General features: G+C 39.8%; 1 protein-coding gene across 4 annotated transcripts in view; it reads left to right on the forward strand.

The window, feature by feature from the left end:
- The first annotated feature begins 406 nt into the window (after window positions 1-406).
- Cdkl5 (cyclin dependent kinase like 5) overlaps window positions 407-24519 on the forward strand; it is a 190582-nt gene continuing 166469 nt past the window's right edge. For 2 of the 4 annotated variants that reach the window (XM_013116385.3, XM_005074227.4), the window contains exon 1: window positions 407-508. The gene's annotated coding sequence lies outside the window, so the exon portion shown is untranslated. Of the gene's footprint in view, window positions 509-2919; window positions 2973-8662; window positions 8757-24519 lie in introns of those variants that run through there. The other 2 variants (XM_040744115.1, XM_040744116.1) reach the window with 2 other exon arrangements.

The following is a 24519-nucleotide window of genomic DNA, read 5'->3' on the forward strand; positions in this document are numbered from 1 at the left end:
CCCCCCCATTCCTCCCTCTCTTCCCACTCCCCACATAAGCTTTCAGCTCGAGCACCGCCCCTCCCAGCCTTGCAGCCCAGGTTGCTAGGGCCTGGCCGGGCAACCAAACCTGGTGCTCCAAGAGGAGCGTCGCGAGCGCGCATAAGCGCGTTCGTGTAGAAGAGAGTTAGTGCAAGAAACCCGCGGTCTAGGATTTCGGGGATTCCAGGACGAGCGGCGTGGGCGGTGCGCGCGAGCCCGAACCCGAGCACGAGCGTTTTCTCTTGATTGGCGCCTATTAAAAGTAGGCAGGGACAAGGCGGGACCTAGCGGATGAGAGGAGCTTGCCGATTGGTTCGAATGGGCAGACCGGGGGCGTGCCAATCAGCAAATTAGGCTGCGCGTTCGCCCCGGCGAGAGGGCGGGGCCGGAGGTTTCGATTACTTGTCTCTGCCGCTAGGGAAGGTAAAGCGGTGAGGGCGGTCGCGGGAGTGGAGGCTTCCCCAGTAGAGGCGGGGGACTCGGCAGGGTGAGTAGTTGCGTCCGATCGTCAGGCCGTCTCACGTTGTCAGTGTGTCCACCAGTTTGTCCCTAGAGAGAACCCAGTCGGTCCACTCAGGAGGGTGACAGAAGGGGCAGAGGCGCGGGTCCCTCCACAACGGGGCGACACGGCGAGGGCGTCCCAAGCTGGAGTCTCCCTAGGCGACCCACCGCGAGTCTCGAGGGGCTTCCCAGTAGGACTGGGACTAGAATTTTTGGTGCCGGGGACAGGGAGCTATGCTAGAGGGACAGTGGGTCGAGGCTAGACCCGGCGGGGCTCCCCTCTGCTGCAGGTCTGCGGTGTCCCCACCCCGCCGCCCCCGTGGCCAGGGCTCTCGGGTTTGCGGCGAGAGAAGCCTTTTCCACTAGTGCTAAGGAGGGCCCCAAACCCCTCGCCCAAGTTCCCAAAGAGCACGGGACCCGCTGGCAGCTAAGACTCTTAGCCCCGGTCCTTCTGACCTTGGCTGCCCGGGAGGGTGGGCGAGCGCCCCGCCTGCAGCCCCGCAGGTTTCTGCCACCTTCCACGGGACAAGTTTTCAGGCATTGCTGTGAAGTTCACGGCTGGCGTGCTGGCAAAGAAGCAGAAATTGACCCTTTCCCAGACCTTCCTACCCTTTGGACCTTCATAGAAATTGAATCCTGGGGTTTGGAACCATCTGCCAGAACGAACAGGTCCTTCTCGAATTGATACCTTTCTTTCTTTCTTTCTTTCTTTCTTTCTTTCTTTCTTTCTTTCTTTCTTTCTTTCTTTCTTTCTTTCTTTCTTTCTTTCTTTCTTTTTTTGGTGCCCACGTTGGGGTAAAAAAATAACATGGGCATATTTCAGTGTAAAAGCAGATCTTTCTTGAAGGTTTTGGGTTTTTTTTTCCGCTTCACTTGAGTGGTATGGCACAGATGCTTGAATAAGAAAAGCCTGACCTTAGTATCTCTCCAGACAGACTAGAAAGATGCTGTGATATTTTAATAGTTGCAGATCAGTATTCTGTTAACACAATTTATTTTTAATTGGCTGAAATTTAAGCTGATTTTAGAAAGTATTGACACAGAATAATTTCTTTCCGTGCATCAGATTTAGACTTGTTTGAATGTAATGGTTATGTAGGCAGTATAAAAGATTACACAAATTAATTTGTCTGAGAGCATTTGACTGAAAGCAGGAGGCATAAATATGTATAGAATATGGGATTAGGGCTTTAGGTAACATCTGCTGGGACACTTCCAGCTTGTTTCTTTCTTGCTGTAGGGTTAGAAAAAAAAGACATTTTTACTGGTGACACTTTAGAATTACAAAATGCATAACATTTAGATGTAAATTTGTTTTTAATTATCTTAAGTGTTTTAAAATATTTTCTTAACATGTGAAGAGACTGTGTTTCCTTACCCCTGTATATCTGGTATTGAAAGGGAGAGTATGATCTTACATTTAACAACCCAACGAGGGTTCATTAATAATAAAAATGTAAGAGGCCTCCATCTTTCTGAGAATATGGTATTTATGTACCTAGGAAGTCTTTTCAATTCTTTATTAAAAGTACTATTTTAGGTCCGAGCATTTTTGGCGTTGACACTGAAATGGGAGTAAGGAAGCCTGCAGCAGTATTACCAGTTTGACACCACCAGTGGGTGTTTCTGTTGATAAATGCAGAGAGAACATTTGGGAAGGAAATCTTTTTGGGTGGGTGGGATGGGGTGGGATAAGAAGAGTAGGTGAGGGGGAGAAGGAGCCAGAAGAGAGAAGCTGTAGAACTAAAGCTGCCAATACTGTGTGTGCTCAGCATTGCACAAGTACAGGGGAACCTAATTAGGAAGAAAAAATACCATTTGGCTGCATAAAAGAATAGAACTCCAAAAGAGGCATACTAAATAAAGTTAACCATTCCAAGAGCATTTAATAATCCATCATTTCTGAGTGTTTGGGAAGAGGTTTCTCTCTTGGAAAGGGCATTAAATCCTTTTGAATTGGTTTGCCTTTTAAACATAATCAGTGCAATGGTTTATTTGATAGGTAAAAATAGAAACAGTTTGCTTTTCTTATTGTGTTGATTTAGCATAGATCCTAAGCCTATTTTTTAAATAAAAATAACTTGATATATTAGAAAAATATTCAGAAATAAATCCCTTTCCCTGGGAGCATTACTTTTGTCATTGCTCAGTCTTATAATTTATTAAAGATTAGGGACTTCTTTAAGCCCCCCTTAGGGTTTTGATTTTGTTGTTGTTTATGCAAGGGTCCTAACTAAATCTACCAGTGTATATTATTGGAGTTATTTAAATCAGAGGCATCTACTCTTCTCTCTGTGGTTTTGTAAAGGAAAGGTTTCCATTGAGAGAAATTGCAGGGTCATCTCACATAAATAATAGGAGGTTGACTGATTAAGAATTAAATGTATTCTGTTTCAGATATTCCACATTTGAGAAGAACCAGACTTTCCTTGGCATTTTCTGTTTTGAAGGTGCAGTATTCTTACACTATAAACCTTAAACACAGAGGTGGAAGAATTCCTATAAGTATGCATTGCCCCCAGCAATAGTTGAATTGTTGGAAATGACAGCAGCTCCTCTTACTGAAAGTTAGCTTTTCAGTATAATTTGCATTTCAGTTTGCTTAATAATAGAAAATTGAGCTATAGCTGAAAAATAAGCTTGTAGAAAATTTGTAAAGAATATGGGATTTTTTTAAAACCTGTTTAAAATTTCATCTTTCTTTTTCTTCCATTTCGACAGCTTTGGTGGTTATCTCCTTTATTTTAGTAGGATTTTTAGTGTTGGGCTATTCAAAGGTGTGCTAATATAAAATTTTATTTTTGGCAGTTAGTGTAAGAGTATGACACTCCAATATGACAAATTGATGTCAAATAATAACACAAGGTGTTTAAAATGAGCAAAGAAATCCACTTGCATAGATCTAAAACAGAAGAGAGATGGTTTATATGATCTTTAACTTTAGTACAAAACAAGCAAGATTTGACATATTTAGTTGTTTTCTGATTAGAAAAGACTTCACTCAGAATCAGATAATTTTAGATCTTAATGTTTTATTTTTGGCAACCTCACATTCCTTGACAGAGGAGAAGATAAAATGTCAAAGGTTGTTTACCATCTGATAATTGTGCCAGTTGGACCACATATTTCAACTTAGGAAAATAATGCAATCAAAATACAACGTTTAGAGCTGGAGATGTAACTCAGAGGCAGAGTACATGGCCTTGGATTGGATCCCTAGCACCAGAGTGGAGAGGGACAGTAGTCTGCATTTAAGCTCTCTGTAGAGTATCCACTCTGCTTTCAATTTTTTTTTTTTTGGTTTTACGAGACAGGGTGTTGGTCCAGCCCGGCCTCGAACTCACAGAGATCCGCCTGCCTCTGCCTCCCGAGTGCTGGGATTAAAGGCGTGCGCCACCAACGCCCAGCCTCTGCTTTCAATTTAAACTCACATTGAAAATCAATTTTTAAAAATAATTCACAGTTTTGGCATTTGGATTTTTATTTTTATTTATTTTTAGACAGGGTTTCATTTTCAGTCCAGGTTAGCTTGGAACTAACTCACTATGTATCTCAGGCTGGCCTGGAACTTGTAGCAATCCTCCCGCCTCAGCTTCCCAACTGCTGGGATTACTAGATGTAATTTTTTATATATTTTTGAGAATTTTTCCTTAGTGAATTATTCAAAGATTGGGTCTCATTTCTCGTTTGCATTTATGTATTTCTTCATATGGAGATAGGAATTTGGGAGGCAGTTCTATCAGTGGATATGAAAACTGAGACCAAGGACTTTCTACCTAAAGAGATGTTTAACAGTTAGATATTTCAGATTTGGGAATTAACAGAAAATTATTTAGTGGGTTAAAATGACCAGTCTCTTGGAAATTTGTTAACACTTTGAATTAAGCTTTTTACTTAAAGACTTTCGTTTTTGGGGGTAGTTCCCATCAGAGTCAAGTTTTGGGTGCAGTCTCTCTTTTGTATAGTCTGATCTATAATTCTTATAATGCTACATCTATTGAACCTTATGGAATACCAGATGCTGTGGCAAATTAATTATTCACATGTATGCATGTGTGCTCACAGCCTTTCTCCAAGGTAGATGTTTTCCTTATTTATCATATATATGTCAGGTAGGCTAAAAAATAATTTGCACATATTAGCTAGCTAGTCAGCAGTAGAGGCAAAATTGCCATCCAAACCGGTCTGACTTGAAACTATGCTTTCCAAGGCCTGCTTTGTGCTTCTCTATAAGAGTGTGGTTCCTAAAGCCTGTTTGAGTTCATTCTGTACATTGTGCCTGGGGAGTCCTAGAGGTATAAATTTGCTTCCTGGCTTTGATGGGCTCATTGGCAAGGCTTCCTGGCCTTTTGTGACATAGGGGACTGGATCTATCAAAACTTCTGGTTTGGACAACCAGAAGTATAGACTTTTTGCAACACAGCGTCATTGGTTTGATTCCTTCATAAATGAAAGTGTACATATAATTATGTATGTCCAAATGAGATAATTGTTTCTAGTTAAACACTGGGTGCTTCATGTTTATGCATATTCACTGTAGCTTTTCACTGGCTGATTAAATTTACTATACTAATAAAGGCTATGAGGATACCCGTTGAATTTAGTTTTGTCTTTGTGTGTATATGTTGCTAGGGATTGAACCCAGGGTATTGCACATTCTAGGTAAGTACTCTTCTATTTGCTATAATTCTAATAGTATCCTCCTAATTCCCCTTTTCTTCCCTAATGCAGGCTCCCTATTAAGTTACTCAGGTGGGGGCCTTGAATTCACCCTTTGTATCCCAGGCAGGACTTGAAAAATATTTTCTTGCCTTTATGCAGAATTCTGAGCATACTTGCAATTACAGGTCTGAACTACCAGGCCTTGCTAGATGTACTTTTGAAGTGATAGCTGTTTTAATTTGCATGTGGACATCTTTTCAGTAATTATAATGACTTAAATTAAAATAAAATTGAAAGGTAAAGTTTAAAGAGGTACATTATTCTTGTTTCTTTAATTTGTGTGTGTGTGTGTGTGTGTGTGTGTGTGTGTGTGTGTGTGTATCCAAGAGGCCAGAAGAGGGTTTCCAGATCCCTGGAGTTGGAGTTATAGGACATTTTAAACTGCCTGAACTGTTTGATATGGTGCAGGTAACTGAACTCTGGTCCTTTGGAAGAACAGAGCAGCAAGCCCTTCCAACCACTGAGCTATCTCTCTTGGTCCTTATTTTTTTTCTTTCTTTCTCCTTTCTTTGAGACAGGGTTTCTCTGTGTAACAGTCTTAATTGTCCTGGAACTCACTCTGTAGACCAGGCTAACCTGGAACTCACAGAGATTCACCTGCCTCTGCCTCCTGAGTTCTGAGATGAAAGGCGTGCGCCACCACTCCTGGCATCATTCTTGTTGCTTAATACATGGAGCTTGAACTCTAATGAAATATTTTCTGTTTAAAGTAGAATTTTGGAGTTGAGATGTAGCACTTTTGGTAGAGTGCTTGCCAGAATTTCACAAAGCCCTGGGTTGGATCCCCGGCACCACATAAGCTGGAGGTGGTGGCATAGATCTCTAATCTCTAGCATTCAGGAAGCCCCAAGTTCTAGTTCAGTGTAAACTGTGAATGGTGGCACATGCCTGTAATCCTAGCACCTGGGAAACAATAACATTAGATCATCAAGGTCCTTGGCTACATAGTGAGCTTAAAGCCAGCCATATGACCCTTTTAAAGGAGGATAACTTGGCAGGAATCTGTGCTCTCATTGTACCAAGTGGACCTCAGTAATTGAACCTAGGTGCTAAGGCTTGGTAGCCAGTACTTTCACAGGCTGAACCATCGCATCAGCTATGTTATTATTTTTCTTTTGCTTTTCTGTTTTCGCATTTTTTGAAGTTTTGATTTCATTTTACATTCCAACCACAGTTCTCCCTCCCACTCCTCCTCCCACCCCCTGCCTCCTCCCATTCTCCTCACCTCCTCCCTAGCCCATCCCCAGGCCACTCCTCCTCACAGGTAAGGGCTCCCATGAGAAGTCAACATAGTCTGGCACAATAGTCTCTCTCCCATGCATTAAGGCTGAACATGGCATCCCACCATAGGGAATAGGCTCCAACAAATTAGATCATGGATCAAGATTAATAATGGTCCTACTGCACTGAGCATGGCATTCCATTCTAAGGAATGGGCTCCAACAAGCTAGATTATTTTTAAAGCAAGACCCATCAATCATTAAGAGAGACAAACTGTTGAAGCTTAGTTCCAAAGAACACTTAGAGGTTCATGTGAAAGAAGAAAAGAACATGCCATCTTTGTTTTTTAGCTGATAAAAATCACTTCTGTCATTTAGTGATGAATGTTATAGAGCCTAAGGACCAAAAATCTGGGCTGAATCAGAGGGATTTTACACATAGTTAGAGCCTTGACAATTTTTGTTGATTTCTCTACAAAGTGCAACTTTATGACATACAGTTTAACACTTTTATTTTTCGAGATAGGGTTTCTCTGTATTGTTTTGGAAGCTGTCCTGGAACTCGCTCTGTAGACCAGGCTGGCCTCGAACTCACAGAGATCCACCTGCCTCTGCCTCCCAAATGCTGGGATTAAAGACATGGGCCACCACACCCAGCAAATTTATCTCCTGTAAACGCATACTAATGAACATTTTAAATAAGTTTATGGAATTTTATAGCTACTACTACTAATTTTCAGAATAGTTAAATCAATCTAAAAAATTATCTCCTTCAAACATCATTTTTGTAACCCTGTTTACCTGCTTCAACTAGGTCTCTTAGTCACCGGACACCAGTAACATCTTTAAAAAGATGTCTTTAAAACATAACTGCTTATACAACAAAATTTTTGTGTCTCCGTCTTAAAATTAGTTATTTAATTTATTTATGTAATGTGTTTGTTTCTGTGTGTATGTGAGTATATGAACATGCATGTGAAGGTCACAGGACAACTTTCAGGAATCAGCCCTCTCCTCCACTGTGTGGGTCTTGAGGATTGACTCCATTAGGCTTAGTGGCAGATTCCTTTACCTACTGAGCCACCTTTCAGACCTGCTTCATGATTTTGCCTAAGCATGATCCTTAGTACAATATGAAGGACTATACTACAAATGGCACAAGTTGCCTTGTGTTTGTAGATTTTTATTTTTAATTTTTTTTGAGATAGGGTCTCATGTAACCTATGCTGATCATTAAATCTCTATGTAGCCAAAGCTGGCCTTTAACGCCTTTTCTTCTGGATGCTAGGATTACAGATGTGTAGCACCATATTTATTTGATGCTGGCGATCAAATCTATTGCCTCAAACAAGCTTGGCAAACATTCTACCGGCTAGTGAGTGAAATAACCTTGTTCTTGGTGATATATTAGAGATGCATAGAAAATACATTGAGGGAAAATCATACAATTATTGTATAAGGGAAAATCATTTTCACATGTAAGACTATGGGCACAATAAGTTTTCTTGATACTGAGCCAGTGACATTGTGTAGTCTATTATTTGAACTCTTACTTGAGCTCTGTCCTTGACAGATCATCCCTGCTGTACTTGGCATAGAGCAGCCTTCATTGTATTCAGATCCTCAAAAACATTTTCTACTTTCATTTTTGCTTCACAATGGATTGACCTGGCTTTCCTACTTGCATCATTTTCTTCTCAGTTACCATTTATGTGGACTGGAGAGTAAAGCCAGGTTGGAAACATAGATTATGGTAAAATTGTACAGCATGACTAACTTCTGCCACATTGTGAGGTATTGGTCTTTGCTTAGTGTGTTAATAATGTATGTGGGGACTGCTCATAGTTTAGTTCATGTGTTATCTATTGGGCACTTGGTTGAAAGTGTTTGGAAAATGGTGTCTAACTTTTAGATAACAATTCTTGTGGAAAAGTGACCCCAATAAGTGCTAGGCAGGTAAATCAGTAACTCTGTATGGTAGGTTGTGTCTAAATTTGTAATAAAAGATTAGACAAACAATGCCAGTCTGATAGTAATAGATTACTGCCAATTCAGTCATAACTGGTTTGAAATAGTATTGATTTTTATTTTAATAGTTATGAATATGTTTCTTTTTGATATTTTCATATCTTTTCTAATGTCAAATAATAGCATGTGAAGTAATTGCTGGAAATAACTTGTTTTATATTTTGTATGTTTATGTGTGGGTTCCTGGGTGTATCCTGTATATACAGTGGCTGCAGAATCCAGAAGAGGGCATCAGATCCCCTAGAAATGGAGCTGCAAGCAACTGTGAGTTGTCTAATATGGGTGCTGGAAAAGGAACCTGGGTCCTTTGTAGGAGCATCAAATGTTCTTAACTGCTGAGCCATTTCTCCAGCCCTGCAATAACTTTAGATAGGTAGTGATTTCTGATAGCAAGAAAACAGGTTTCTTGGTGCTAAAATAGAGGAAAAAGTTTTTAAAATTATTTATTTTTAAACTATATTTTTACTCTTCAATTGTGTATATGTGTGTTTGTGTATCAGTACATGAATATAGGGACTCAAGAATGCCAGAAGAATTGGTTCCCTAGAACTAGAATGTGAGTGCTGGGAATTGAAACCATGTTCTGTGCAAGAGCAGCACTGTCTCTTAACCACTAAGCCATCTCTCCAGTCCTTATTTATTTATAAACACATAAATATTTATAAATATTCTGTGTGTGCATACACCTGCGCATTGAATGTGTAGAGTTCGAAGAGTAGTTTTCAGTGGTTGCTTCTGTACTCCACTGTGTGGGTTCTTGGGATTGATCTCTGGTTGTCAGGCTTGGCCAAAAGCACTTTTACCTGCTGAATCATCTCTCTGGCCTGCTTTTTAGAATAGATTGCCTTCAATTATTTTAGGTAAGCTGCAGTTACAGATCATTGTATTATGCCTAAAGATTAGATTATTGGAAAAATGAAGTAAGTTACAATAATCAGATTAAACATACAGGAAGATATGGCAAATAAAAAAATGGTGATACATGAGGCTAGGGAGATGGTCAGTTGGTAAAATACTTGCCATACAAGTATGAGGATCTGAGATGAGTCCTTAGCAGTCATGTTAAAAAAATGAACTCAGTTATATTTTTGGAGGTTTTATGTTTTGTTTTTGTTTAATAATTTTTTCTGAGCCATTCATTCATTTGTTTTTTTACTTATACTGTACAGGTCTTTTGGCTTCCAATTTTGGTTTTTGGGGTTTTCAGTGTGTTCAAATGTGTGTATGTCTCTACGTGTTACTTGTGATATTTTTCTTTGGCTCCTTTTCTGTTTGTTTTGCCCTATTTTAGTGTTAATTTTGTTTTATTATTATTTTTAGATGTCTGTTTTCTAATGAGAAAGAGAAAGAAAGATATAGAGTTGTGTGGTAGGGAGATAGGGAGAATCTGGGAGGAGATCAGGGGGAGGAAACTGTAATCAGAATATACTGTTTGAAAAAAATCTATTTTCAATTAAAAAATTTAATGAAGAGCTTGGAGTTGTATTGGAGTAGAGACAAGTTGATCCCAGATGTTTGTGGGCCAGCTAGTCTAGTTGAGTCAGTGATCTCCAAATTCAATGAGAGACTTTGTCTCATTAAATGCAGAATGGTAGAGGAAGTCACCAGATGTTAACCTCTGGCTTACATTCATATGTGAACACTTAAGTACACAAATGTGCACACAAGATACATAGACCCCTATCCTCCACAAATGGTGACAATTGATAGCTGAAGAAAACTTGTTGGATTGGATTTGCAGAAATGCCCTGACATTGGCCAGTTGTAGAAACAAGTTTACTGAGAAGTAGAATCTTTTGGAGATCATCAGAATTGGTTCAGATGAGACATAACCTCAATTTATCCACATTCCTACACACTCTACCCTGCTTTGTCAGCTTCTTGTGGGACATCCAGACTTTAATTGCTTGTAATTATTAGCAGTAATATTGCAATTAAATTCAAAAATAAAGTTGTACAATACATATATGAAAAAGGTTTTCTTTATTTTCATTTGAAGCAGAGTTGGAGTTTATTAAAAGGGATTTTAAAAAGATTTATTTTTATGTGTGTGGGTGTTTTGTTTACTGGTATGTCTGTATACCACATGCATGCTGGTGGAAACCAGAAAAGGGCATAAGATCCCCTGCATTTGGAGTTACAGATGGTTGTGAGCTGCTGTGTCAGCACTGGTATTTGCACCCAGGACCTCAGGAAGAGCAGCCAGTGCTTTTAACCACTGATCGTTCTCTCTAGCCCCCCAAAGTACTTTTAAACATAGGCTTAAGTGTGGTGGTGGTAGTGGTGGTGGTGGCTGACAGGTGTGTAGGGGAGTGGTTAATAGAAAGGCACTCAGAAAAAAATAAGATATGCAAAAGTAAGGGTCTTGGTTTCTCAAGGGAGTATCACTGAAAAGACAGATCGTAATTGTGCTTCTTGAAATTGATTGAGGTAAACAAAAATTAATTTTGTGCAAATTGATATTTCATACTGCATCAGTTCTTTGTAGAATAACCCATCTTACATCCTGAGCTCTGTTTTGCTTTATTTAACGAATACTTAATGAGTACCTACAGTAGCCCTGCCCTCTAAGAGACAGAGGGAGGAAGTCACCTGTGGAAACATGGTTGAGGTGGATAATCTATTCTGAGAGTTGATAGGAAGGTCACCCCACTTTGAGGTAACTTTTAAGTGAGCTTTAAAGATAAGAAGGATGATTAATTGGGGTAATAGTGTTCTGAAAGTGTAGGTGCAAATGCCCTGAGGTAAGGAGAGAGTTAGAGACTTTTGAAAACCATGATCTTGGAATCCTAGCTTGTTATGCATATATGTATGTATGTAAATGGTTAAAAGTAGAAAGGAGACCTGGAGGAGGTAAAAAGGTGCTGATGTGACATGAGAGCTGAAAGGACACTAGGGGAGATGTAGAGTGAGTGAGAAGGAAGAGGGCAGATAGAAGAGGAAGAGAATATATCAGAAAACTGCATTGCTTGAAAATGTCATAAAATGAGGGGCTGGAGAGATTTCTCAGTGATTAAGAGTACATACTGGCCGGGTGGTGGTGGCGCACGCCTTTAATCCCAGCACACAGGAGGCAGAGGCAGGCAGATCTCTGTGAGTTCAATATCAGCCTGGTCTACAGAGCTAGTTCCAGGACAGCCTCCAAAGCCACAGAGAAACCCTGTCTCAAAAACAAACAAACAAACAAACAAACAAAAAAGAGTACATACTACTCAAGGTCAGTTCCTAGCACCTATGGCAAGTGGCTAACAACAGCCTGTAACTCTAGCTCCAGGGGACCCAATCCGTTCTTCTGGAATCCTGAGCACTCTTGGGCACATAACCACCTATATATGTGTAATTAAAAATAAAATTTAAAACATCTCAAAAGAAAATGCCATAATGATATTTAATTACCTTGTATGCTAATTTTTGTTTATTTTATGTGTTTGCTTGTCTTGCCTGTATATGTGTATGTGCACCATATGTGTGCCTGGTGCCTGAAGAGGTCAGAAGAGGGTTTCGGATTCCTTGAAGCTGGAGTTACAGATGGTTATGAGCCACCACGTAGGTGCTAGGAACGGAACCTAGGTCCTTTGCAAGATCAACAAATGGCCTTTACTGTCCAATCATCCCTCCAGCCTACTTGCATGTTAATTAAAAGTAGTTTTAAAAAAGAAGAATCCTAAAATGGTTAGAAAGGAGAAAGCCAAAGACAAAACACAAATAGGCATAGGCCAGATCTTGAAGATTTTAGTAGTCCCAGTATAGTGGCCCCCCATCTGTCTCCTGGGAAACTATTGAAGGTTTTAAGCAGGAGTGTGATATGAAATGCAGTGCTACAAGAAGCCAAAATTCCAGCTCAGTGGAATCATAACAGTTTGTCAAAAAGGTCCTAATCTCTGCAAGGTAAAATATTCTTCTCATCTCATTAAAATTTTTGCAACTGCTTCCTTGATTGATTGTCATCTCTGGTACTCTTTTCATTGTTTTTTTTTTTTTTAGAAACTACCTTTACTTTTCAAAAAATTCCTTTTCTTCACCACATCGTTAACCTTATATAGGAATGTCATTTCTATTTATAACTGAATTAAAATATTTTTCTAACAGTTTCATCTCTCTCCCTTGTTTAAACTTAAAACTCTCCTGGTTCTCTTTCATCCCATTTACCTGCTGAAGACATTTAATGTCTTACTGAAGCATGTTATTAAATATCAACATTAAATTTGAATTCTTTTGTCTTTTCAAATACAACATCTTGGATCAACATGTATGCTGTTTTCCCCCTAGTTTGTAATTTTTTTTATGCACTTACAGTGTCTTTAGGTAATTTGGTTAATATTGTTTAGGGGCATCCAACTTTAGGTAGAGTACCATTTCAAATCTGGTTCCTTTGTGACTTTGTCTTTTATGTGAAACTGTTCTGTGTCAGACTTCTATTCTTCTGTGTATACACACGTGGAAGTGTGTGATGTAAGCCAGAGGACAATTTCTGGTACCCTGCTCTGTCACTCTCCACCTTAACCTTGTGTGGCTGGCAAGCACCTGTGAGCCAATCCTCTTGTCTTATGATCCCAGAACCCCAGCAGCAGTGAAGTTAGGGGCAAGAGGGCCACCCTTGGCCTTTTTATAGGGATACTGGGGATCTGAACCTAGGTCATATGTGCTTAACCTACTGAGCCATCCCCCAAGTCCATGTGTCAAGACATTTCTGTGTACAGGTTAACTTAGGTATGTGCAAGCTATGTAGAAATGCTATTTTCAATATCCTTATTTGTTCCATTGTTCTACAGTAAGCCTCCTAACACGTTTAGGAGATGCTTTTATTGAAATAAAGTCTCAAGCAGCCTTGCTTTTAGCAGAGGGTGACTTTGAATTACAGGTGTGTATTGCCGTGCCAGATATTTAGTTGTTTTTTTTTTAAGAATATCTTCAGCCATGCAAAAATTATGTTTGCCTGCTGACTGCATGAGGGTTCAGGTCTTCCTTGGTTTAAAATTGTTAGCTCCTACATGTATTAAATATTGCATCATCACCTCCTCCTTCTAGGATTTTCTTTGCAACATACATTTTGATGTAGTCTTAAACTTAGCTTGCTTTTGGCATGAGTTCTTAGGCTTTATTGAACTGACTTATACCTGTTCAGTCTGCTTGCCTGCCTTCCCTTCTTCCTTATTTGGTGGCCTTTCCTTGTTCCCTTTCTTGGTGGTGTTGACTTGAAGAGTTGGAAAATGGTTTATGTCATTTTTTTCAGTTTTGTTCAGCCCATGGCATGCACTTCAAAATAATTGATTCTTTTCTAAATTTAGGGTGTGAAACCAATGTTTTTGTCTCAGTGGTTTTTCTAGTCTCCAGAGTTAATATCCTTGATTTAAAGGTGTGTTTTGAAGTCTGTCTATCTCTGTATGTGCAGGGTTGGTAAAAAGAAATGGAGACTTTCTTGGATGACCTTGTGCTAGGGTAACAGTTTGAGTATTTGAATGTCATTGTTATTGTTCAGGCAGCTGAGAGAATGTTGACATCAATATAAGCAATGGTGTTGTTCTGTAAGTCAGCAGGAGAGGCCAAATACAGTGACTAAACCACTGGGTAATAGCACATTCAGATGGAAAAGCAGGGTACAAGTGGCCTAGGCAGACTTAAGGCAAAATAAATAAAAGGACAAAGTGGTTTGAGAGTGGGTGCAAAGAATCTTAAGAGAGGCCCAGAAATGTCAGGTAAATTCAAACCAATCTTATTTTACATACCGATCCCAGTTCCCTCTCTCTCTTGTCCTTTCACTCCCCCACCATCTCCCCATCCCACCCCATCCACTCCTCAGAGAGGGTGAGGCCTCCCATGGGGAATCATCAAAGTCTGTCACATCATTTGGGGCAGAACTTAGGCTCTCGCTGCTGTATCTAGGCTGAACAAGGTATTCCTCCAAAAAGCCAGTTCTTGCGTTAGGGATAAATACTGGTTCCACTGCCATAGGCCCCATAGACTGCCCAACCCCCTCAACTGACACCCACATTCAAGGGGGTCTAGTTTAGTCTTATGCAGGTTCCCCAGCTGTCAGTCTGGGGTCCATGAGCTCCCACTTGGTCAGGTCAGCTGTTTCTGTGGGATTCCCTGCATGGTCTTGACCCCTTTGCTCATCACTACTCCTCTACAACTGGATTCAAGGAGTTCGTCTCAGTGCTTAGCTGTGAATCTCTGCTTCTGCTTCCATCAGCTACTGGATGAAGGCTCTATGGTGGCAAGTATTACATGCCTTAAATTGTCCTAGGATTTTGGTTTCCTTTCATTATGGCCGAAGAGTGTGAATAATACAACTAGTAATTTAAATAGTAGTGGGCCTTAGGGAAATGGGCAAGCCCATGGTATTTGTTTTGAGCTTGTAAACTCCGTGGTGGCATGATGTAGTCTCTACACGTGGCACATAGGAAGTGTTCAGTAGACATTTCTCCTGCTAAAGATGCCCTGCCCCTTTTCTGACCTCTCTCTTCTCCTCATGTCAGGTCTTTCTTGTTTGCTGGCTTCTCCTCTATATTAGGTACCTATCTAGTGAATCTCCCTTTCTGTCCCCCCTGTAGAAATGCCTGTGGACATAATTGTGCTATCCTTGGCCCCATGTTAGTACATGAGTAGGTCCTGATGGCTCCCTATGGGGTGCTACAAATTTTTCTGCCAGTGCTTATAGTATAGCAGATGAGAAGGCCAAAGCTGATAAGTGTAAGTGTGACATTTAAGAGGTTTTTCATGAGTCATTATATTAGTTTTTGCAATTGGAGAGTCCTTGTTCATAATAATCTCTCTCTTGACCCCATCTCTCTCCTTCCTTTCTCTTTTCCTATCAAACAAAGCTGTCATTTGTCAAACACATTGCTTATTTATCATGTGTCTTCACACACTCCTAAGCTACTACTTAGGCCTTATAGACTGGCAAACTAGTTTTAAATGTGTTACCATACTGAGGTAAAATACTGTCACATAAAACCACTCTGGGAATGTAGCAACTTAACCAAAGAATTAATTTGCTGTGATATAAATTAGTTAGATGGACATCTGCCATGTTTGAATTGTCCAGTAGTTTTAAACATCCTCTTTACCTTTGAATTAATTAATAAGCTCTACTTTACCAGAAAATGTACAGTCTCATCCTTTCTGACTGGGGTACAGGCTTGTGACAGGTTTCACTAGTAAGTTACACAATGGAGAACTGGACAGAGTGAGTATTGTATAATGGTGATCTTAATGATTTAATAACTTATAAATCATCTTGATAGAGGGGTTTTCTTTAAATACTTATATTTTTATTTATGTGTATGCATGTGTGCCTGTGTGAGTTTATGTGTATCATGTACATACAGGAGCCCATGGAGGCCAGCAGAGATCGTCAGATCTGTTGGAACTGGAACCACAGGCAATTGTGAACTATCGTGTGTATCCTGGGAATCTAGCCCAGGTGGCTTGCAGGAGCATCTCTCCAGCCCCCAGTTTTGAAGGAGTGGCAGTGGCAGGGCTTTGGAAATTTAGTCTTTAGTGTTACTGAATAATGGTGGTAATGTAGGAGTGCATGTGATTTATTACATTTTTTGTTGTTTGTCTTCCTTTTCTTGGATTATCTTATGATCTTACGATCATTCAGGGGATATTTTTAGCCATTATTTTTCCTAGTACTTCTGTCCTAGTCTCTCTTCTTTCCATGGTCTTAGTTGTATTATGGCAGGACCTTTGATACTGTCCCATACATCTTTCCTATTACCCCCCACCCCCGCCTTCCACATTCAAGTTCACTGTTTTCCTTGGCTGCATTGAGTCTGATGGTGAGCCCCTTAAAGTGACCCTTCATCTCTCTTAAATGGTAGCATTCCATTGGTGTCACTTTTAATTTGGTTCCTCTTTACAGTTTCCATTTTTCTGCTGGAATTACCCATCTGATTTTTCATGTTGTTCTTTTTTGGGGGGTCAGAGCCCCCAACATACTGTTTAACAGTATTTAAACTATTTCCAGTATCTCTTTATGTTTGGCCGTTTATGTTTTCTGAGCATTTGTTTCTTTGTGTTCTCTTTTTCCTTTTGGTTTAATTTTCTTATAAATAGTTGCAAGCCTGACTTGCTGTGTACAATGCTAGAGATGGAGGCACATAATTTTGTGTTTTGCATGGGCGTGTCTTTCTTTCTGATAGACCTTTAATGCTGGGATTTGAGTTAATCCAGTTAAGAGTTAGGCTGTCATCACCCCCCATCAGTGTGATTTCCCTCAGAGTACCTCAGGCTTCAAATTCTCTTTGCCTCAGAGGGGATGTTAGTATCTGTTACATTCAAAATTTTGAGTCTCCTCTTTGATTTGTGCCTTTGCAAGTTTCTTTTTTACAGGCTCTTGTTTTCTCTTTCCCTTGAATTTTGCCTTACTGTTTCTGGAAGTTCTTTAGCTTGGTGGAGTGTTGGAATGTGGCCTCTGTTTTTCTGATTAAATCTTAGATTTATGTTGAAGTCCCCCAGGTCTATTCTGTTGGCCTCTGTGAAATCCTGCCCCACTCCCAGAAGTAGGATACAGCACCCTCCCACTCACCATTGCTGGGAGATTTCACCTAGATCTTAAGGATAGAAGTGGATAAAGGTAATAACTCTCCTTGCTTTCTCTGATGGATGTGGGAATCATCTCAGGGGAGTGCCTTGCTCCTCAGGCACTGCTGTTGTACAGCCTGCATCATAAGACTGCATCACAATGGGTGACCTTAAGGCCCTTTAAAGCCTTTGCCTCTGTGCCTATGGGGTATGGGCAGGTGTTGGTGGCTGGAGGCTCAAGATCCTGCAGAAGATTGGGGCTCCCCAACTCTGCAGCCCCCAGAAGTTTCACACTGCTTCTTCAGCAAACCACATCAGGCTTTCACAGCTTTGCCACCTGTTCCATATTCCTTTTTGGCTGTTCACTTGTAGTCTATTCCAGGTAAACACCGTATTGTCTCCCGTCTCCCTGTTTCTTTACTTTTTGAGCCAACTGGTTGCTCTATATTGGGTCAGAAATGTAGTTATGCTTAAGATTTTAACTTACATATCTAGTTAAATCTGAATTTAATTCTTATTCCTATTCTCCTAAATAAGACTCAGATTTTAGAATGGTTATTCCTAACCCTGGTGGCCTCTTTCATGATAATGTTTCTTCTATGTTAATTTTACTTCAATTAAACTACCTTAAGCCTATAAAAGTAGTGGATATTTATTCACCAGTATGTTCTTCATATTTCTTTGCTCACCATTCTTCATTCACCCCATTTCTATCTCATTGGCTCAGCTTTCCTTCTGTCAACAAGCAAGCTTTAATGAAAGGAGCCAAATATGAGTAATATATTCATGTTATTCTGAATGTCCTGTTCTACCATAGAAAAGAGTATGAACTTTTATATCTATAGAAAAGGAGTTTATGAATTGATTTGCTTATAAAACACATAGGTGGGGTTCCAGGTAGGTGGGGGAAATTGTGAGCCTTAGATGTATTTTATACAGTATCAACTTTAGTGTTGAAGGAACTAGACATGGTAAGCTTAGTGATGTATTGTAAGAGTTTTGTCTAAAAGTCAATAAGTTTTAGGTCACAATCAGGCTATTAAAAAGGGACAAATAGTAACCCAAAATAATTTGGTTCTGTACCTGAAACATCCTATCTCTCCAGAATCCCAGTGTTCTACCTAGCCAAGGTCAAGCTGTCTGCAGGCTCTTCAATGCACCTGCAGCTCCTTCAGAGAACTTCACATTCTAAGTAATATTCTTAAGTAGTTCTTTTAGTAACTGTCCATTAGTAGTAAATCTGTTCTTAATGTCTCTGGAAATGTTCTTACTTCATGTTTTCTCTCAAATGATTGCTAAACAGGGCATAGAATTTCAGGTTGACAATTGTTTTCCCTCTACACACTGATAATGTGAGCCTCTTGTGTTTTGACATATGTTGTTAATGGGAAGTCTGTAGTAGTTCATTTGTAGCTTCCTAGTAGGCAGATCATTGTCTTTTCTCTTAGGTCTCTTTTGAAGCCTTTTTTTTTGGTTTATGGTCTGCAGTTTCTGTGCACTATCTTTAGCCATGGATTTGTTCTTATTTGCCTTGCATTTATTTGGTGTATTCTGTCAGTCTGAGGACTCCTGATATTATCAGTTGTGTTTTTGATCTTTAAAAACATTGTTTCTCTTCTATTTTCCTTTTCTGGAGCTATTATTTAGATGTTAGAATTTTATTGTATGCTTCATCTTTCTCCCTCTCTCTCCCTCCCATCCTTCCTCCATTTCTCCTACTCCCGTGTGTGTGTGTGTGTGTGTGTGTGTGTGTGTGTGTGTGTGTGTGTGTGTGTTTGGGTGCAGGTACATGTGTTTGCCTGTGGGGGGATGTGTGTGTAGACCAGAGGACAACATTGAATATAATTTTCTCATTAGCTATTCACTTTGACTTAAAAATTCTATTTATTTGTTTTTATTATAGGTATATGGTGTGTGTGTGTGTGTGTGTGTGTGTGTGTGTGTGTGTGTGTGTGTGTACATGTGGAGATTAAAGGACAACTTTATGGAGTCGGTTATTTCCACCCACCTTTATGTGTGTTATTGGTGTTGAACTCATGTTGTCAGGCTTTGTGGCAAGTGTTTTTTACCTTCTTAGCTTTCTTCCCTCCCCTGACACAGCTTTTTTCCTGAACTCTCTCATTGGCATGGAGCTTGGCTAGGCTGACTGGCAAGTCCTAAGGATCCATCTATTTCACCTTTCCAGAGTATACCGCCATACCCATAGTTTGAAGTTGGGTACTTGGGTTCTGGGGATTGAACTCGGTTCCTCATGCTTAGGAGACAAGTGCTTTACCAACTGAGCCATCACTTCAGCCCAAGTGTTCTTTACTATTTTAATATTCAAAGTTTACTTCTTCTGGGTGACTTCTTGGCACATTAAGAAAAGAAAGTATAAGCTTATTGAGTATACTGTGAGGTACAGTGGGATGGGCAGTAATAAGAGTACTGACTAGCAAATGTCTTGTCATCTATCATACAACTCACCAATTTCTTTTAACACTTAAAATATTCTTATATTGAACTTTCCCTTGAAATACTTTCTCATGGATTTTTTGAAGAAGAAAGTCCCTCATTTATCTTCCCCCTTTTTCTTCAGCCCTTTTGCTTGCTTCTGTATGTAGTTTGCAATATTTGTTAATTTTGAAAGCATCTGCCTATGCCTTGGCTGTGAAGTATGATTATTACTTAAGTGTTTTAAATATTCTTTGAGGTATTACACAGAAGAGGGAGTGTAAATTCTGTTTCTGAAGACCATCTTGAAGACCTTTGGTCATTGTTGAGATTTGTTTCTCTTAGCCAGTAAGAAATGTAAATCAGATTCTCAGGAGGAAGGGACTTTTTTCTTTTTCATGGCTTCCTGCTTTGATTGCTTTCTCTTGGCACTGATGTGTGGAGCTTTTCTTGTTTTTTACCCAAAGATATCTTTGTACTTACTGGTGGCTCAAAGCCAGCTTCTTTCCCATGCACAGACTTGAGACAGATTCTTTAGCTTCTTGACTTTGTAGTTCTTGGTTTAGGAGCCAGAAAGAAGTAGGTCTTTGTGTTGTGGAAAATTGTGTGTAATGTATTATATGTATTTGTCTCACTTGTTCCTATTTTTATTTTCTTCCTGACCATATCACCAATCTGTTCATCCAGTTAAAAATCAGAAAGAAGTTACAACCACAGACATCTTCTATCTTTGACCAGTTACATGATTTTGTGGAACATAGTTTATGATCTCTGATAGAAACTTTTGTTTCTTAAAGGTTAGTTTCCAAAGTGTAACCCTCACGAGTCTGTTCCTTTCACTATATGGTTTAAATTCATATAGATTTTTAAATTTTTTCTGGACTAAATTGGTACATAGAAGATGACTTCTGTTGGAAAATGAATTTTAAGATTTTCAGAATGGAATATGTAACGGTGCCTAACACCACTGGTTCCATTTTCTGCTGCTATATTATGGATGCTGGGAAGTCGAAAAGTAGGGTTCCAGTGTATATTGAGATCATTAATGCTGTGTGAACTCATGGCAGAACTGCAAGTAAACACAATATTGAGAGAGGAAGTTAGGTCAAAGTCATCCATTTAAATCAGTAACCACTCTCTTAATAATGACTCAATTCATTCTTGAAGGAGAGTTCTCATGACCTAATCAATTCTTAAATAACCCACATATTTTTTTTTCTTTTCCTTCTCTTAGTGTGGGTCTGGCTGTCCTAGAACTTAGTATGTAAATCAGGCTAGACTTGAATTCATAGAGATCTACTGGCCTCTGTTTCTATAATGCTGGGATTAAAGGCACAGGCTACCACATTCAGCAAGGTCCCACCTCTTAACACTGTTACAATGTGAACTACATCTTGACATGAGTTTTGGAATGGGCATTCAAACCATAGTAGTTGATTTTCCCATTTTTTTTAACGAGACAGTGTTTCTCTGTATTGTTTTGGAGGCTGTCGGTCCAGCCTGGCCTCGAACTCACAGAGATCCGCCTGCCTCTGCCTCCCGAGTGCTGGGATTAAAGGCATGCGCCACCACTGCCCGGTGCCCCATTGATTGTTATAGATCCTCCTCACTAGTTTCATACTTGCTGCTAAGTAAGTCATCACCATTCATGATGACTTAGTGGTAACTTTGCCTTCTCTCCACCAAGAGACTTCACTGTTGTGTCTTATTTTCTTTAGCTCCTGGAATCATCTTTAAATAAATCAGCTTCTTACTTAGGCCTGCCCATTCCTTCTAATCTTTTCCAGATGACATACTGTTTGATGCTTGCCTGCCGTTTGAGACTAGGCCCTTGCCAGGGAGCCTCAGCTTTACTGCAACTATTTCAATGGTCGTCTTCAATTGTTTATTCCCTCTCTTTCTCCCTATCTTATTCTCAGCGTGTTCTCAATGGGGATGAAGAATTTTTGTTCTCAGGACATCTTGAGGGTAGTGGCCAAGAGTGCCGGCAAACATCTTAAGTTGTGTAAACTAACTGCCCATAACAGAATTGCCTCTTCTCAGATGTTAGCAGTGCTGAGGTTGAGTAACCATGTTGAATTCTTAGTTTCACTTTTGGCTCCTGTTTTCTATTCCCATATTCTTATTCCTAAGGATCTCATCCTAGAATACCTTTCCTGAGAGCTGGTGAGATGGCTCAGTAGTTATAAGCACCTGCTGCTCTTGCAGAGGCTCCCAGGTAGGTTCCCAGGCTACATTGACTTACAACTGCCTATAGCTCCAGCTCTAGGGGATCTGATGCCTTCTTCTGCTCACTATATTCAATTATACTTATGTGCATGTAACACACAGGCACACACACACACACACACACACACCTAATTTTTTAAAGATTCTACTTCTTAAAAAAGTAAAGAAAAACTTGGTGAGCCACATGACCACTTCTTGCTTCCTAAATAACTGAAAGAGTAGTTAGTACACAGTCTATCCATTTTTTACTTTTCGAACTTGAGCTGTTGATTCCTGACTTTCCACCTTCATTACCACTTACATTATATTTTCTGAGATCACTAGTGATTTCTATGTTCCATTTAGTAGACTCATTTCATCCTAATGTTACTTGACATTTTGGTTGCATTTTACAATCACTGTGTACTCCAAAGACTAGCATCTGTGTTCTCTATGTCCTTTTTTTTAGATTCATTTTTCTGACTCCCCCATGGGTCCTTATTTGAGCCCCCTTTGTACCTTTTTGAAACAGGGTTTCACTATGTATCCCTGGCTAGTCTGGAACTCATAGTGTAGCCCAAGCTGGCCTCAAAGTCACACAGATCCACTTGCTTCCCTCTTCCGAGTGTGAGTTTGAGATAGGATCTCATGTAGTCCATGTGGATAAGGCTAGCTTGAAGTCATGATCCTCCTGTTTCCACCTCTTGAGGGCTAGGTCATAGATAAGCACCACCATGCCTTGAGCAAAATTGTTTTTGCAGAGTTTGTGGGTTGCTTTCTTAAATTGATAGGGTTGTAAGACTCCCATTCCTTAGGGAAGTTAGTTAATTAGTGCCTTGTTCCAATTTTAAGGCATCATCATTACTGAGGAATATGCCTGGTCTTGGATGCCATTTAGAGAAACAGGACTGAGTAAATGCTATAGCATCAGTCCTATTGAAAGACAATAGGAAAGGATCCTGGCACTGGTGTTCCCAGCTCTGCAGTCATGTGACTTGCTTGCTTCTTTCCTTTTCTTGGTCCCTATTACCTCTAATTGTATAATCTCTCAAAAGTTCTTTTGGAGAAATGTATCTTTTGAGAGCATGCCTCTTTTCTTTACACAAAGCTTTGGGTTCTTGAATTTTGTTGGTGTTTTGTAATCTAGTCCATCTTATTCCCTTCTGCAGTTTCTTGTAATTCTTCACTGATTTGCCTGGTACAGTTAGATTTTCAGGTCTACTCTGGATTTCCTTTTGCTTATCTCATTGTGTTTTAATGTAGGGAGAGAGGTAAATCTGTGTTTGTCCAGCTCTTTTATTCTTATATCATTTTTTGAAAAAAAATTGAGACATTCTTATGTAACCTAGGCTGGCCTGGAACTTGTTATGTGGCCAAGGATGATATTGAATTCCTGAACTTCCTGCTCCCATGTCTACAGCGCTGGGATTACAGGCTTGAGCTACTATGCCTGATTAACCCAGGGCTTCATGCTAGACAAGCCCTGTACTAGCAGAGCTGCAGCTACAGCCCTGGTTAGCCATTCTAAAGTAAAACCTCTGGGCCCCATGCCTCAATACATTTTTTTCTCTATTGTGGACATCATAGCAGAAGATGCCTTTTAAAGCAAATTCTTGTCTATAGTTACAATTATTTTCTTGTCCGTACTTTTTTAAAGTGTGGCTCTTATAGCCTTTGGAATTGCTATAGAAATGTGGGCAATGGTCGATGATTCCCATGGGGGCTGTGCCATACCTCTGGAAAGTCAGGGAGAAATGTTGCTAAGTCACCTGAACAAAAGTTACCTGCTAAAAATTTGTGTCGTGTTGGGCTAGATGGTTGTTTGTTGTATTTTCAGAATTACTAGTGGGATTGAGCATGGGCCATTCATTGGCTGTTTATATTTTTCTTTCTGTACTTTCTTTTCATTTTAATTAATGAGAAACTTTTCCCCTTTTTCAGGGTTTTGTTAATTCCTTCAGTACAGAATAAGCAAACACACACAGACACAGACACAGACACACACACACACACACTCACCAAAATAATAAAAAGCCAAAACCACAAAACAAACTTCTGACCAAAAGCAACTTGGGGGAGGAAAGGCTTTATTTTAGTTCATAGGTTATAGTCCATTATTGAGGGAAGTCAAGACAGGAACTCAAGGCAGAAGCTTGAAGCAGAAACCATGGAGGCATATTACTTACTGGCTTGCTCAGCTACCTTTCTTATATTGCCCACGCTCACATGCCCAGAAATGGCACAACCCACAGTAGGCTGGGCTCTCCTACATTTAGCAACCAAGAAAATGCCTCAAAGACAAGCACATAAGCCAGTCTGATAGAAGCAGTTCTTCATTTGAAATCCCCTCTTCCCAGCTATGTCTAGGTCTGGGTCAAGTTAACAAAAAACAAGTAGCACAGAATCCAACCTCGATTCTGTGGTTGGATAGTACACAGCCAGTATTAGCCAACTCATACGGTGAGACCCTGTCTTAAAAAAACAATAGTAACAAAAAAGTACCTCTCAAGGTGATTTTGAAAACTAATCAGTGAGGTACCCAGCACAATATTGACTGCATAATAATATGCATTAGTTCATTCTTTGTCTGTTCATTCTTTCTTCATTGTCAGATTATTAAAATAGCTGTACATCTCCATACCTTAGATAGAAAAAAAATCACATGTTTACTGACGCCTAGCTACATGAAGAAATACAGAGATGTTTAAGGCTGTTTCCTATCCAAGGATAAACATTAGGTTAGTATACATATTTTCTATTTCCAACTCACCCTTCCTGCCTTTTTACCATGCTGTTCTGAAAGTGTTTCAGTCTCTCAGCTATGTCATTTCATTTGAGCACAGAACACTTTAAA

The sequence above is a fragment of the Mesocricetus auratus genome, unplaced genomic scaffold (genome assembly GCF_017639785.1).
Source record: "Mesocricetus auratus isolate SY011 unplaced genomic scaffold, BCM_Maur_2.0 Super-Scaffold_100003, whole genome shotgun sequence".
NCBI classification, from domain to species: Eukaryota; Metazoa; Chordata; class Mammalia; order Rodentia; family Cricetidae; genus Mesocricetus; species Mesocricetus auratus.